Source organism: Neofelis nebulosa, chromosome 10 (genome assembly GCF_028018385.1).
Source record: "Neofelis nebulosa isolate mNeoNeb1 chromosome 10, mNeoNeb1.pri, whole genome shotgun sequence".
Classification (NCBI taxonomy): Eukaryota; Metazoa; Chordata; class Mammalia; order Carnivora; family Felidae; genus Neofelis; species Neofelis nebulosa.
Window position 1 is genome coordinate 9,341,125 of NC_080791.1, and position 15,775 is coordinate 9,356,899.

General features: G+C 50.1%; 1 long non-coding RNA gene across 1 annotated transcript in view; it reads left to right on the forward strand.

Annotated features, from left to right (window-relative positions):
* Positions 1-1,550: 1,550 nt before the first annotated feature.
* Positions 1,551-15,775, forward strand: part of LOC131486794 (uncharacterized) — a 28,190-nt gene continuing 13,965 nt past the window's right edge. Inside the window, exons 1-2 of the long non-coding RNA XR_009249451.1 lie at positions 1,551-1,713; positions 4,207-4,266. This is a non-coding gene — a long non-coding RNA (uncharacterized LOC131486794). The remainder of the gene's footprint in view (positions 1,714-4,206; positions 4,267-15,775) is intronic.

A 15,775-nucleotide genomic window follows, 5' to 3' on the forward strand; every position in this document is an offset into this window, starting at 1 on the left:
CACGGAGATCACCTAGTTCAGTAGTTCTCAACCCTTGGCTGCACGTTACCATCACCTGACGAGGTTGTAAAAAACGCTGACGTCCAAACGCCACACCAATGAATCACAATCCCTTTGGGCATTAGGATTTTTTTAACTCCTTATTTTGAAATTATAGTTACAAAACAATGCACACCCTCTATCCGGAGCTAACTAGACCATGGATCTTGCTCAATCTTCACTATTTTCTACAGGCATGTATTCATGTATCATGGGTGTATGGAGGTTTCTATGAATAAGCCTTAGTATTTTTTTAAACTCCCTCAGAAGATCCTAATACACAGCCAGGGTTGAACAGTGGTTTTGTCCAATCAACCCTCTTTCCACAGGTGAGGAAACTGAGTCCAGAGTAGCAAAGTACCCTGCCCAAGGACACTGCCATCTTTCAGTAGGGAAGGCAGTGGACTTTCTTAGTCCAACAATCTTTATTGCACATAAGTTTGTTAAGAGTCAACAATGTGCTACTGAAAAAGAGCTGGTTGAGGGTCAGAGCAAGAGGTAAAAGGGTGTGCCTAATTTTTGAGGACTCTTTACGGGACAAACACAAAACCCCACTCTTGGTAGCTCTTCCAACCTCATGAGGTTGTTGAATGACATTGTTTTAAAATTCCTTAAAAGCATAGGTCTCGGCCAATAGTGAACATCCTCCCCCCACCTCCCGTGTTCATCATTATTACCAGCGAATTCTGACCTGGAGAGATCACAGGTCTGGCATCACATGGAAATTCTCATATTCTATGACGTTTTCTGTGTGTGGCTCCTTCTGTTTTCTTCTTGCTGCAAAGGGACTGGTCAATGGTTGGGAACACAGTGTCAGGCTTAAAAAAAGCTCCTGCCATGCTCTCCCCGGGGGACATTCTTCCGACATCCACTTGAGGCATTGAGCCAGGCGGGTGGGAGAGCTCACTTTCTGGTGTCTTCATTTTACGCGCTCTTTGGCCTTGACGAAAGCCACAGAAATGCTTCTCCCTTCTCCAGCAGCCTGCTCCTACACGGTGAGCCTCAAACTGCTCTGGTGACAGGCAAGCACACGCAATGGGGGGCATAGAAGACAGCCCCATACGGGGGACATGGCTCCAGCCGAAGCCCTTCTCAGCCTGAGCACCTCCCTGGTCTCAGCAAGTCTTTCTGCACACCGCCCTTTACCTGAAACAGACAAACACAGCCAGGACTCCAGCTACACTTTCACTGGAGTCTGGGCCCAGGACAGCCGAGGCGGGGAACTGAGGGTCTCCGGAGATTGAGTGTGGCAGAATTGACCCCTGGAGCTCCTGAGCCAGCTCTCCTTCTCTGAGCGCCCCGGTCCCAGCAGCAGCCCCTTTGAGTTGGGTTTGAGGAGCCGGACCATCCACAAGTACCCGGGCTGCTGCTCCGTGAGCAGAGGTACGCCTGCACCGCAAGTACCCGCTGCGGCCTCTTTCAGGCTCCCTTCCCAGGGTTCTACGCGCTGCCCGGCAACCAGGCTTTGTGAATTAGGAGATGAAAAGGCCAAGCGTTCCTCTCTGCACCCAGCGCTCTGCGGGGACGAGAGAAAGGAGCAGAGCTACGATGGGCTTGGCTGCCCTTTTCCAAGGCTAGTTTTCTCTCCTGCGGAGGACACGAGGGCGCCTTCCAACCTGGTCAGCCATGCGGAGCCTGGGCCTCGGTGTTCCCTCCACCCAACCGCAGGGACAGGTGCGTGCATTTCTGTAGGTCCCCTTCCGGCCGCCCGGGGGCGGGGAGTAGGAGTCCAGCTTCCCAGACACTGACCTCATGGTCTCCTCGGAGAGCAGGACAGCCCAGACTTTAGAGCCCTCGGGCCAGACGGACCTGGGTTTGATTCCTGGATCCCCCACTTACTCATTTGCTCTGTAACGTTGGACAAGGACTCTAACGTCTCCGGGTACCATGCAGTGCCCAAAGCACACCAATCATTGGGGTAAAACCCACTCATTCAGAAAACCTCTTCAACATTGGTTTTCGTCCTGGGGATGACTTGTGGGATGCTATTTTTCTGGATGGCGAGGAGGTCATCCCAGGAAGTCAGGTCCCATGGTATGCCCAGATCCTCCAAGACCTTTCCAAATGTTCTGAGACACTGAGACAAGGGCCATCCTGCGTTGGAGGGAATGGGGATTCTGAGAGCATCATCAAGGGCACAGATGTCATCCTTCAAGCCTTCGGGAAAGACTCCTATGCCTATCTGGGTTCTGTGTGTTCTCTGCACTTCAGGAGAAAATCGTGTTTCTGCTGATATCAGCTAGATGGGGCTTCCCAGTTGCTTTGTGTCAGCAAGACCACCTACCCACTGTCTCATCTGGCCCCCATAACTAACCAGTGGGCTACGTGTTGTTATCCCGTTTTATAGATGAGACCACTGAAATCCGGAGTTTGAGCCAAAGGCCCACACCAATTAGTTAGAAGACCACAATTCAAACATAATCTGTCTAATCCTAAAGCCTTTCTAAACATCGACACTGTGGTTTTCCTTTCAGAGGTAGTATAATAGAGGGGCTACAACCAGGGTCATCTCTGACTTGAATCCCGAGGCGTGGAAGCCTTCACTAAATGACTTAGTCTTTCCTAAGCCTCAGTGTTCTCCTTTGTAAAATGGGCATGTAAATAACACTTGCTTGCCTCCCACAGTTGTTGGGGGACTCCATGAGGATGTCCGTGAAACAGCTAGCTTGGTGCCTGCCTCATAGCAAGGGCACCACTGCCATTAGCTGCTTAACCTTAAGGCTTCCTGAGCCCCCACCCCCCGCATCTCTGCATCATGGGCACAGTCCTCGCGAAACGCCAAGATTTCGCCCTTCAAGTGTGGATAATGATACATGTTTGTGTGGATAATATCCTGTGGATAGAGCTCAGCAAATTCATTTTTTATTTTGTGTTATTTTTTCAGACAGTCTGAGTCAGAAACTTAAGGCTCAGACTTTTTTAGTTTTTCATTGGCCACTAAGAATTGCTTCCATCAGGGAAATAAAGAAACGCAGAAAAGGGGAGCTCTAGGGGCGCCTGGGTGGCACAGTCGGTTAAGCGTCCGACTTCAGCCAGGTCACGATCTCGCGGTCCGTGAGTTCGAGCCCCACGTCAGGCTCTGGGCTGATGGCTCGGAGCCTGGAGCCTGTTTCCGATTCTGTGTCTCCCTCTCTCTCTGCTCCTCCCCCGTTCATGCTCTGTCTCTGTCTGTCCCAAAAATAAATAAAAAACGTTGAAAAAAAAAAAAATTTAAAGAAAAGGGGAGCTCTAACCTTGCTTGTTCGGTTCCAGAAAAGGGACTTTGCAGTAGAAACAAGGGTCTGTGGAAGGAACATTGAGCTGTAGAAGACAGGACAAGCCATCCAGGGCAGAGACAGGCTATCATCACCTACTGAAGCTGCCCGAGAGGCAGAGCCACAGCCAAAGAAGGAGCCCCAGGAAGGCTTGGAGGGGAGAGCAGTGCCTCTGTTGTGGTCTCTGCAGCACAGGCACTGGCCAGGAAGGACACAGCCTCACTGAGAACCAGGCTGACAAATACTTCTAGAAAGTCTCTGCATCTGCCAGGTGGGGTGCAAGTTCAGGACGTGGTCTCCAGCTTTGGGAGCCCACAGTTCTGTTAAGGAGGTGAGATTGTCAGGAGGAGGGACCAAAATCAATGTCTAGGAAGAAAGGAAGGGGGAAAGTTGGGGACCGGAAGATAGAAAAAAGGAGGACCAAGGAGGCAGAGGAAGTTGAAAGAAGGAGGAGAGAGAAAGGGAAAAAGGGTGGGGGAAAGGAGGGAAAGAAGAAAAGTAAGGAGTCTATTCCAAGAATGTGTCACAGATGCTGATCAAACAGAAGGAACAAGTGTGAGTCTGCTGAAACACCCCCTGTGGGATGCACCCAGACTCCTCCAGGAACCACAGCAGCCCCCCTCCTCCGCAGGGACCCCTGAACCTGTGGGTGGGGGAGGGGAACTGCTCACACTCAAAGAATTTGATGGATTTTGGCAGCTTGTGCTGCAAAGGGCTTATTGGGTTACCTTTACGTTTTTCTTTTCTGTCCCCCCTTTTTTCTTAAAGTTTAATGAGCATATGAATCACCTGAGGGGAAATCTTGTTAAAATGATTCAATAGGTTTAGGGTGAGGACTGAGCCTCTGATTTATTTTGTTTGTTTGTTTGTTTGTTTGAGGTATAGCTGACGTATAACATTATATTGGTTGCAGGTATACAACGCAGTGATTGGGGATTCGATATTTGTACACATTGCAAAACGATCACGGCAGGTAAGTCTAGTTAACATCCACGGCGCGCGTAGTTACCAAAAAAAAGTTTTTTCCTGGCTCATGAGAACTTTTGAGGACTTTTAAGGACTGCTCTCTTAGCAACGTTCAAATCTGCAATGCAGTATCCTTAGCGCTGTAGACCGTGTCCCCAGGACTTCATTATTTTATAACTCGAAGTTTGTACCTTTTGACGGGTACTTTTCTTCAAGGAGGATTGTGAGAAATTCTTTGTTCACTATTCCTTCTACTTCAGCACGGGAAGCTCAGGAGGGATGGCATTCCCCTTGGGGGTGAAGGAATGGAACGAAGAGTCAGCCAGCTCCCCAGCCCCAGTCACATGTCTTCAGAACTGGCCACTGTGTCTCCAGCTCTAGGCCCGACTCCTCTACCCATGCCCTTCCCCTCTTGCCACGACGTCCTCTCACCGAGTGGGGTGGGGATTCTACATGACTCTGCAAGCTGGCCGTTGGGCAAGGTAAGATTAAGCTGAGGTCTTGGACCTCCGTGAGGCCCGATTTGCAGAAATCTCCTCCTGGCCCCGTGCAGAGGGCCAAGAAGGGCCGACTTCTTGCTCCCTGGCCTCTCACAGCGATAAGCTTCCATGCCCTTCTGCTAACAAGTGTAAGGCCAAGGGGAGAAAACCTTGCTAAGGTTGCATCTATGGAAGCCACAGCCTCTCCTCCAACCACGCTGACTCGTTCCTACAATTGCTGGAGAAAAAAATAAAATTCTTGTTTGATCCACTGGACCGCCATGTTTAAGGGGACAGCCCAATTTCTGCAACTCAGGGGAGAACCCCAGTTGAACTGGAACTACCTTCCACTCTCTGGCCCAACCCTGTGTTGCCTTCACTTGACTGGGGCTTTGAAGCTACAGGCTGGTCAGCCAAGTACTTGAGAATAAAGTTGATTTAAGACTGAACTGATCAAAGTCAAAACCCCAGACCAATGAAGACTATTCTTTAGAGACGCTCCCTAAAGCCAGACCCACCCTCCCAAAAAATGTCTCCATAAAAACACTGTGCAGTCCACTGAGAGCTTTTTTGGCAATAACTGTCCAGGGAATTTTTACAACCCTCTGAAATAGTCACTCTACCCTAACTGTTCCGTGGCAGCAGACCAATGGTGCCTCATATAATTAGCCAACCTCTCGTAAAATGTCAGAGTTTTGGCCTGAGATTGTTCTCAGAGATATAGTATGCAAATATCCAGCTGGTATCACCAGAGAACAGGAATTTAGTTTGGAAAAACGCAGTGATCACGATGCCAAAGGACAGGCTCAGGGTCTCCACTGGCCCAGAACTTCTTCGAGAGGGTCCCAGGGGTCCTGGCTGAGAGGTTTTCTTTTTTAAAAAAAAATTTTTTTAGTCTTTATTTATTTTTGAGACAGGCAGAGAGAGAGAGAGAGAGGGAGTATGAGCAGGGGAGGGGCAGAGAGAGAGAGACACACACAGAATCCGAAGCAGGGTCCGGGCTCCGAGCTGGTAGCACAGAGCCCAACGCAGGGCTCGAACCACGAAGCCGGAGATCATGACCTGAGCAGAAGTCGGACGCTTAACCGACTGAGCCACCCAGGCGCCCCTTGGCTGAGAGGTTTTCAACACAGGAGGCTCAATCCCAGCGTGACACCTCATTCTCACTCTGGCTTTCTTAGAAGTGACCTTGGGCGAGTCCCTTAAGCGGTCTGCACTTGTTTGCTCATCATCATAATAATTGTAATAATGCCAACCTGACAGGGCTCTTGTAAATGTCAAGGGGACTGGAGGGGTGAAGGGACACAGGCTCCAGGCGTGAGAAAGGGTCAGAGAGGGCGGAAGGAACTTGTCACACGGTGGCAAGTGGCAGTTAAATCCAGGGTGTTTGACACGCACTGTGTTCTCTCCACCGAGCCCTGCATCTGACGGGCAAGGAGCACACACCTGTGTCTGCACATTGTGGTTGCTACGGTTGCCGACTGGACCATCCCGTGTGAACTACACCCTCCTCAAGCCCTGTTTGAGCGCAGCTGTGACCTTTTAGGGGCAACGCTGTGTCACAATCACGCGGCCTTTTTGAACAATCTGTGAAACACGGGTTTTCCACCTGTTCACGTGGAGCACCATTTCCCCCTGGCAGCTTAGGGTTTGAAGCCGGGGTTCCTCCGAGTGTTAGCACCAAGTTAGCATCAAGGCCCGCGACACAGTCTTGCACTCTTCCCTGGACCCTCCTCTCTGGGCACTCTTCTAGAGTTCAGAGCTCTCACTGCTCCAGAAGCAGCTAACACCCCTGAAAATAATGATTATTCATTTTACGGGGCACCTGGCAAGGTAGAGCAGGCTCTTTACAATATCTGATATTCAAAATGAAACTGAAGGTTAATATCTTTTGCCATTCCCATTTTACGGTAAGGAAGAGAAGGCCTAGAGAGGCCGGGTGGCCTGCCCAAGGGCATACGACCAAGAAAGATGGGCAGGATTCAAACCAGCCCCTCTTACACCGTGACCGGGCCCGTCCCTGGACGCCCTAAGCCTGGTTGGTACTCAAGAGCGAGCATTCCTGCCCGCCCCACCCCCTGCAGCCACAGGCGAAACCCTCAAAAATGCAAAACCCGAAGTCCGGGCGGTGCAAACGCCCACACAGCGCGAAGTGGATCTACCCCGACAGGGGCGGCCCGGGTGGCCACTTGGCCGTGGCATGCCCAGCCTGATAAGAAGGCAAATGACGGGCACCTTGCGTGTCCAAGATGCGAGTCAGGTTTCGCCGCCGGGCTGTGGCGGGGCAAAAGCCGTATGTGGTCTCTACCTGCCAGGACTGGTTGGCACAGATGTCCACAGCCTGCCAGCCACGACAAGCCCGGTGATGTGTCCCCAGAGGGCCTCCTCGCGCCCCAGCGCTTCCCAGTGAGGCACATTCCCACAGCCGAGAAGGCAGCAAACCAAGCCTCTGCCTCTCTGAACCCTACCCTTCCTTCAAGGTCAGCTCAAGCCTGTCCGCCATGGTACACACTCCATTGCCACCCAGCCGCTTCTGGCTGGAGGGCCTCAGACAGGTCATTTCATGCCTCTGAGTCTCAGTGCCCTTTTGCGAATAAAATGGGAGTAAAAATGCCCACCTCCCAGGGCTCTGGCAAGAATGAAGGGGTCCGTCCAGTGCCGCAAAGGCTGCAGGGCACATGGTAAGTGCTCAGGAAACGCCAGGCACCTCCTCCCTTCGAGGGGCTTCCTTCCCTGAATTTCAGTTCCTATCACCACCCGCCTCATTCATCTTACCATCTTGTCGCGCCCCGGCTTGGATCCATCATCTTGTTCCAGTCGCGTGTGAGTCCTCTCTTTCCCAGATCTTAGAGCCAAAACACAAGGCCAGCCTTTCTCTTACCTCCCCACAGAGCACTTAGCAGTTGCTGGTGCATTGGGCTCCTAAGTTCGTTGGTAACACATTCAACAAAGAACTGAACGTTGTATGAGAGTCTTTTTAAGGATTGGGTGCTGTATGATGTACATAATTATGTATTTCGTCCTGGCAACACGAAGCAGGTGCTGTTCTCCATTCTATAGGTAACCAAGTTACCTGTGGGTTCGGGTGGTCAAACAAAGTGCCCATGGTCACAAGGACAGGAAGTGGAAAAAATCAGGATGTGAATCCACATCTGTCCAACTCTAAAGCTCGTGCTTTTAACCATTATCTTAATTCCCATTACTTACTCACGATCTATTCTGTTGGCCCAGAACGTCCCACAAAAAAAACCTGCAAAGAAATAACGGGGGGGAAAAAAGGAAAAATAGGCAAGGAAGGACCAAAACAAATTCTGGGGGGAGTCCCAGATTTGCCTGACATCTTCCTCTCTGATCCAGGATGGACCCAACTGTCATTCGAATGACAGCCCCCAACCCACTCGTGCTATACCCACACACAGAAAACAATGTATTGTATTCAAAAACAAGGAAAAAAAATTCCTTCTTCTTAGAATTTTCTCCTTAAGTGATTTTTCTCTTTAACACCACAGCCTAAAAGAACCACGGGATAGAAGAGACCCCTACGATTTCTACAAGAAAAAATAATGTTGCTTTTTAGTGATCAGCTCTATGGCAGGAACTACCAAGAAAGTGCTGGCTTTTGAGTGTTAATTCCACCCGTCTGTTACACCTCAAATTAAAACCATTTGCATATTGGCTAGAGGGCTTTGAAATTCAGAAATTCGTGTGCTATAACTTGAAAGCCAAAATAAATCAATCAGAGCCAGCTGAGACATGTTCCCAGGAGATATAACTGAAATGTACAAGAATTCATCCACCCCAGCAGTTTGGGGTGTTTTCCCTGAAGGGGGACTGTCACCACTGTCCGGGTCTCAGCCAAACGGGCCTCCCCTTCTCAAGACTGCTGGGCGGGGACCCTGGCCTGGCTTTGTCAGTCACTCTATGCCCAGGCCCCACGTATGGGGCCAGCCCAGGGTGATTTGGACCCTCCTCCGTGCTTGTAGTCTCAAGGAAGACAGCAGATTGTCAGAGAAGGTAGCCTCAGGACCAACGTCTTAATCAGAAAAGGAGTGATTCCAAGGACAGACAAGAAGAAAGGAACTCCTGTTTGGGGCCAAGACCTTTGACATATGTGAGCACCTTTCACTGAACCAACCAGCAGCTCAGAGATCAGTAATATAACCCCCATTTTACAGATGAAGAAACTGAGGCTTGAAGAGGGAAAGTGACTTGACCAGTGTCATAATGTTAGTAAATGGAGTCAGGATTTGAACCCAGGCCTGCTGGCCCCAGAGCTTGCCTCATTGCACTTGGTCACTTACCCCACAGGGGCCAGGGTGCACAGCCCGCAGACACGGGCGGGAGTATCATTCGCACATGCCACAGCCAGACGGCTCAACTGTTTCATCTTGGGTCTCAAGTCAGATGGACTGATAACAGGGGCAGAGGGTCAGGTGTGGTGGCCTCAGGGATCATCGTCTGACTGGTTCCTTGTCCTCCCGATCATGCCTGGCGTCTGGCAGCAGAGACAGGGGTTGGGTGCATGTCAAGGCCACAGTCCAGGACAAAGGGCGCCCTCATAAAGGCCCCTGAAGCCTCCCAGCCCCTCATCTCCCTGCTAGCTTCAGGGCCCTGGGCTTTACAGGTCAGCCTCAAGCCCTGTGATCTCTCTCCAGGCTTCTGCCCTGTTGAGGGCTCAGCCCCAGTCTGACTTGGAGACACACACAGAGGAATGCAGGTGCCGCAGCCGTGGGCCGCCCAGCTTCACACATGCACATGCAGCATTCTCCACTGGCTAAAAATCCATTCCTGGCTGCACAGGGATCTGAGTCAAATGGTAATAGCAACCAGGCTGTCTGTGGGCACGGGCCTCAGTTTTCTTTTTTTTTTTTTTTTTAAATATTTACTATATCTTTTTTTTTTTTTAATTTTTTTTTTAATGTTTATTTATTTTTGAGACAGGGAGAGACAGCATGAACGGGGGAGGGTCAGAGAGAGGGAGACACAGAATCTGAAGCAGGCTCCAGGCTCTGAGCGGTCAGCACAGAGCCCGACATGGGGTCGAACTCACGGACCGTGAGATCGTGACCCGAGCCGAAGTCGGATGCCCAACTGAGTGAGCCACCCAGGTGCCCCGTGCCTCAGTTTTCATAACAGAAGAGAGCAAAGAGAACAGAGTTAGCAAGCACTGAGTGTCTCCTCTTTGCCGGTCACCATGCACATTACGTGCCTTCTTTTAACCTCACGAGAATTCAACAAGGGAACAGATACACTAATAGCCTCATTATACAAAGGCCACAGACTATAGAGCAGCTAGGGGCATAAGCTCTGGAGAAAAGACTGCCGAGGTCCAAACTTTGGCTCTTCTTCTCCCTGCTGTTTGCCTTTGGGCAAGTTCCTTCACCTCTCTGTGCCTCAGTGTCCATTCTCATCAGTTCTTCCCTGGACTCCAGACTTGAAATGCAACATCGGCCCTTCCCCTATCTCCAGCCTGCTGACCCACTCTGCAGATTTTGGATTTGCCAGCCTCCTTAATCAAATGAGCCAATTCCTTAAAATAACCCCCGAGGCCCCACCTCCCTCTGGAATGTATGACCCCCCCCTTTGCTTCTTCTCAAGCCAAGGATTGTCCACACTGGGGCCATCTACCAGGCCCAAGAGAAGGCCGCTCCTCAGGAGAGCTGGCCCAGCCCTGGCAGGTGGGGTCAGTTATTGCTGTCATGGTTATATTTACCTAGGTTGTCACGAAGGCCTTTACCTCCCTTGCTTCCAGCCCAACACCAGGGTAGTACCTGGTGGGGGCATCGCGGCTGGGGGTGGAGGGACTTCTCACACTGAAAGCCCATGGGCTGTTTCTGGAGTCTGGTTTATCAGTCCTTTACCCTTCTCAGCAAAACTTCCTGAGCCACAGAGACACTAGGTCATTTTCCCAAGGCTACACTGCTAGTGGATTTCAACCCAGATTTGCCTCCAGGGTCCACCACCTACTTCTACTTGCTGTGGCATTAAATTAGGTAATAACCCAATCACACACGTGAAGTGAGTAATAGCACCATATCTGGGGGCGCCTGGGTGGCTCAGGCGGTTAAACGACGGACTCTTGATTTCCGCTCGGGTCATGAGCTCACAGTTTGTGAGCGTGATCTCATGCTGACAACAAGGAGCCTGCTTGGGATTCTCTCTCTCTCCCCCCTCCCCCATGTCTCTCTCTCTTTCTCTCTCTCTCTCAATAAACAAACAAACGAACATTTCAAAAAAAATAACCACAATGTCTGGTGCATTTTAGGTGTTCCATAGTCATTAGCTTTTCTTACAGACATGATTGTCATCCAATCTTTACAAAGGATTGACACTTAAGACAGTTCCACCATTTTCTCAAAGTTACTCATACCGAGTGAAGGTCAGAGCCAAGATGACTGTGCAATGCTGATAGGAAAATAAAACCCACCGAATGAAAGCATCACTACTTTATCAGCATCACCTCGGTGGTCTAGACGCCCGCACCTTTGCCATACAAAATGTGAGAGAAGTTAGGGTTGCAAAGTTAAGACACTTCAAAGGCAAAGAGTTGACATTTCAAAAGCACAAGAGCATTTCTTGCAAATTTGTAATTCTCATAAAAAGTGATGAATGTCCATGCTATTTGGCCTTCCACCCCTCCTAGGCTGGCTGGTCAAAGTCAAGGTCATGGCTTGTGGCTTTACGGCCCTGCTCTGAAATCGACTGGCCACTAATACCCTGTCATCCAGTCCTCCGCCCCCGGAGGATGGCTCCTGGGTCCAGTCCAGGTGTGAGCTTGCCATCCTTAAAGATTTCCCGGGAAAGACACCTCTGAGTCTCCCCTGTCATCATTTCCTTCCTGTAGCTAATGACCATTGTCATCAATGCTTCATATATCCATGTTCAAGGATTTTGGTTAAAACATGATGGTGGTGGAAATTGGGTAACAAACGTTCACCAGCTGTTCACCAACAAACAAACAACGAACAACAGAGGAACCAGACAACTACGGCTTACGTACCCACAACGGGAAACTCCAGGCAGTGGCAGACAGGGATGAATGCATCTGCTATGTGTACATGGAAAGAGGGTCAAGACATATTGTGAAGTGAAAGAATCTCGAAAACGACGCTTGTAAACACCATTCCGTGTATTAACGGATAATAAGGGATGCTGATGCTTTCTCTGCATTTACTTAACATGAATGTGAGATAGAAAAAGCTCTGAATTAGCCAAACTGACAATAATTACCACCAGAATGGGGAAAAGTGACACAAAAATAGGAGATTGCAGCTTTTTCTGAGCCGTCTTAATTTTTCCACAAGAATAATGTATCTGTGCGCTGCTTATGCAATTATAGAAAACTTAAAATAAAGTCGCTTTGATTATTTACATTAGAGAAATGGTAACATATGGTGTTAAAGGATGCAGCGTAGGTTCAGATCTTGGCTTCCACGTTGACTTGGCCACTCAATAGCTGTGTGACCTAAAATAAGTTTACTTAACCTCTCTGCGTCTCTTCAGCCTTTTCTATAGAACAAAGCTGATGCTAGCACTTAGCTCAGAAGGTGTAAGGAGGAATTAAATGAGGTAATGGAGTAAGCACTCAACTCTGTGCCTAGAGCATTAAGTGATAAGTAATATTGGCAACTCGTCTGGTTCCTGAAGACCTATGAGGAGCTGTGACTTCTGCCCTGGAACTGGCAGAGATCTACTGGCGATTACTAAATGTCTCATCACAACTGCAGGATTTCTATCAGGGAAATATCCAGAGCTCATGCCTCACCCCCAGCATGCACACACACACACACACACACACACACACACCAGGGGAGAAGAAACGGCAGGACAAGGGACAGCCAACAGGGAAGCTGGATGGAGAACAGGCATGAGAGCTCTTGTCTGTTGAGGTCAGAGGATGTTTACGGAAGCAGGTCCCCAAAACCCAGGACTCATCTGACATCCTTTCCCCAACATGGCTGATCCCCTTAGCTCTGAGGGCAAGAGTTCACCCCCAGGGAAATCAGATCCCTAGAAGAAGGCATTTGGAAACAGAAAGGAGCAAATATAAGAACTGAAAGAGAGCATTTCTTCCTTCCTGTAAGACCACCACTCAGTTGACTGCGCTGAGCGCTGGCTGAGCAGGGAAGGTGGACAATAATGAGGGGGTGGCTGGGAAGGTCCAATCAGGAGAGTGGTGGGGTAGGGGGCTTTCTACAGAGAGTAAGGCTGGACCAGGCTGTGTCTATCCCAGCCCAGCACAGACCCAGAACCACAGCATGGCTGTTAAGGAGGTAGGAGTCCGGGGAAGCAGGGCTGCTGTTCGGCACAACATATCCATCTGAATTCCAGTGACTGGCTTCGGGGCCAAATAACTCTGTAATCTCACCCTTCAAGCGAGGGCGGGACTAATACTTTCCTTGGCACTTAGCCAGAGTCTACAAGCACACGTCCCAAGCGTTGCCTTTACAGAGCCGAATGCTACGTATCCTGATTAAATATTGGTAATAGTTCTACCTGCCTTATCTTGATCTGGTGGAAACCTGGTCCCCGGGGAGCTGTGCATTCAGGCTGGGATTTACCTGCTGTGCTACATGCCAAGGAGATTTCCTTGAGTCATCTCTGCAAAGACACTGCTCTAAAATATGTAAAATCCAAATCTGTGTTTTAAATACTGACTTTAGCAAAATCGTTTGTCTGACTGTTAAAGCCTAAATAAAAGTCTCCTTCAGCCATCTGGGTTTGGGAGGTGAATAGCAGGAATGTCACCTGTGTGACTTAATAAATCACTCATTAACTTTCTCCTGGCAGGTTCCGTGGGGGGTGGTGTGAAAGGCCCGGGCGCAGATCCCTGTTGCCTGTGCTTGAGTCTGCTGACCATCCAGGCCCTCCCCATCCAGGGCCAGGGCCTGCGAGGTCTGAGGGAGTCCAAGAATGCCAGACCTAAAAGAAAGGACTAGCCTGAAGTGAAATCTTCAGGGGGCAGATGTTACCCTCAGTCCAAGCTTGCCCAGTCGCTCGGGGCCCTCAGGCTATTCTGTGCCATCCAGGACCCGGACCTCTATGCTGTGTCTTCCCTAGGAACATGCCAGCCCCCTGCTTGGGACCCCTGATCTCCCCACTACGCACCCTGCTAAAGGGGCAAGATTAGATTACGATTATCTCCCAGGAGATGAGGAAGGGGTGATCCCACGCCCTAGGTCTCTTTGTTGGCAGAGGTCATCAGGGTGTCCCTCGCGAGGAGGGTTTCTGATGGCAGAAAGGAGGGTGGGCACTTGTGACTCCCCCAGGCAGGTCCCCTGCTCTGCAGGTGTGAGTCAGAGGTTTCTCTCTCCCCCTCCCGCCTCCACCCCACAGCCCCTGGCAGACAAGTGAATCTAATCAGAAGCACAAATGCTCAAGACCGAGTTTTCAGTTTGCGCCGCATCCTAAGACCCTTCTGCTAAGAGCTCTGATTGGCTGCCATCTCACACTCCCTTCCACCGCTCCCCAGGCAGGAGATCACGAGTTCCAGAGCTCTGTGACAGAGAAGAGCCACACGCCTCTAGAACGCTGGATATGGTCTTCTATTCAGGGGAGAATGTTTTGGTGTCGGATCCCATAGGCCACAGAGACGGATCCCTGAGACGTCAGGTTTTCTCTCTCGTTCTTCCCCGGTGCCACCTGTCACTCAAGACACCAGGCCCTAGGACAAGTGCTTTGTGTGTTATAGTAGCTCATCTAATCTTCAAGGTAATCCTTTGAGAACCCATTTTATAGATGGAGAAACTAGGGCAGAGAGGCAGCAACCAACATGCCCTTGGTCACATGGCGACTAAGTGACAGAATCAGGATTTGAAACTAGATCCATCCGACCTCATAGACCAGCTCTCAGCCAGTCGGAGACTCTAGGGCAAGACCGCTGAGGTTACCGTAGTATGAAATGAGTTACTACCCATGAGGTACTTAGAGCAGAGCCTACAACATTGTAACACTGTACAGGGTTTATTAATTCATAACAAGCCTTGTGGGACCACAGGAGAAGAATGATGCCGAGCATCTGCGTGGCCAGGATGCAGCCCACAAATGGAGGAGTGGCCTGGGACCAGGCTGAAGAGCCTCTCAGATCTCTGCCCCTTTCGAACTCCTGACTGTCCCCCTAACCCCATGTGCTGAGGAGGAAGTGGGAGCCACCGGCACAGTTCTCGGCTCTGCCTGTACTTGACGGTCCCTGGGGCTGGAAAGGGCAAGAGTGATCTCCTGCAAGGGCTCCCAGGAAGGCTGCACTCAGCCCCCTAAGCCTGGACGTTAATACAGCTGGAGTTCGTTTGCATTGGGATCGCACGGGCACCGCATCATCCAGGAGATAAGTCTGCATTATGCAAATTACTTGTGCCAGGATTCTCCAGAAATAACCAAGCCACAGGGGAATTGCCTAACCGCTTAACCCTTTCCATCCAGCTCCAGATTGAAAACAGACACTGCTGATCAATGCGAAGTTTCCCAGGACTTGATAACTTGATGAGCAGACAGTGACCACTCAGGATGGGTGTGACGGGCACAGGACTCACCCAGTGGGTTTGCGGGTTTGCCCTTACAGCTGGTTTGAAGCCCAAACTCTGCCTTCCCATACCTCTTGAAGGGGAATGTGTTTCCTCCAGGGGATCCTTGGGACTCACTGAGGGCAGGAGATTCCTCCAATGGGCCCCAGGAGCTCAGAGTCATTTACTCTGACTGACAAGGCGGTGGGGGTTCTCAGAAAGGTGGTATTTGAACTTGACATTGGGGGTGAGTCAACCAGAGAGAAAGAGCATGTCAGGGACACAGAAGCAGAAAAGTCTTCGGTTTATATTGAGGACAGCAAGTGGTTTAAGCGGACTAGGTAACAAACAAAGGCAAAGTGTGTTTTGTGTTACAGAAATCAGTGTAACAAAGCTAGGGATATTTACTAAAATCACCAAGTTCATATCTATGAGCTATAAAATTTACCACTTGAACAAAAGACAAACAAACAAACAATTGCCCAAACTCACTAGACAGATTTCCTACCGGCAGGCATGTGGGCATTGGAGGTTCCAA